The sequence below is a fragment of the Macadamia integrifolia genome, chromosome 5 (assembly GCF_013358625.1).
Source record: "Macadamia integrifolia cultivar HAES 741 chromosome 5, SCU_Mint_v3, whole genome shotgun sequence".
Lineage (NCBI taxonomy): Eukaryota > Viridiplantae > Streptophyta > Magnoliopsida > Proteales > Proteaceae > Macadamia > Macadamia integrifolia.
In genome coordinates this window covers 689404-690257 of record NC_056561.1, presented here as the reverse complement: position 1 = coordinate 690257, position 854 = coordinate 689404, and positions in this window count along the sequence as shown.

Here is an 854-nt window from a genome sequence, read left to right as displayed (position 1 = left end):
TTTTGTTGGTCTTTAACTATAAATTAAATAAATGTTCAGTCCTTTCAATCCTATCCATACACGTGTACATTCCCCCCTCATCCTCATCACGCTTCACCCAATATTTTCAGCCAGTGCCCACCCGTCTAATCCGAATGCTAAAAACCTAGCCAATCACAGCACTCCTTCAACCCCGAATAGGCCAATATCTTTTTTTTGTTTTTTGTTTTTCGTTTTTGTTGGTAAAGCAATAGGCCCAATATCAGATCCTTACTAATCAGGACTCAGGAGTGCTAATTACTAATTAATATATTTTTCCTTTTATTATCCTTCCTAATAATTATTAGGATATAGAAAACACGAAATTTAATTTTATCTTCTTCTCCGCTTCTTCTTCTTTTTTGCATTTATTTGATCCTGGTTGCTCTTCCCTTCTCGGCTTCTTTTTGTTCCTCCACCTCTCCATTTCTTTGTGTGTGGCGACGAAGAATATAGTTTTCTACTTTCGGTCTCATCAGATCTAACGCTTCTTGTTAGGGTTTACACGATCGGTCGTGTTCTTTTGTCTCCCCGTCTTCCTGGATTCGACCTTTTCAGGTTTTGGTTTTCGTAGGAAGTTTGTCAGAGCTGTTGAAAGTTGCAAACGCTTCTGATCTTCCGATCGTCGACCAGAATCGGAAGTTCAGCGGGTCTGGTCTTGTGGATTTGTTCCTATTGGCTTTTTACGGATTTCTGTGTTGATTTGGGCTTCTACGATCTGGTTTGGGGGTCCAAGAGGTTAAATTAGGTTTTTATCTTCGGAGATGTTGGGGACGGGATTGCAGTTCGGGCGTGCCCATGGAGAGGATCGATTTTACAATCCGGTGAAAGCGAGG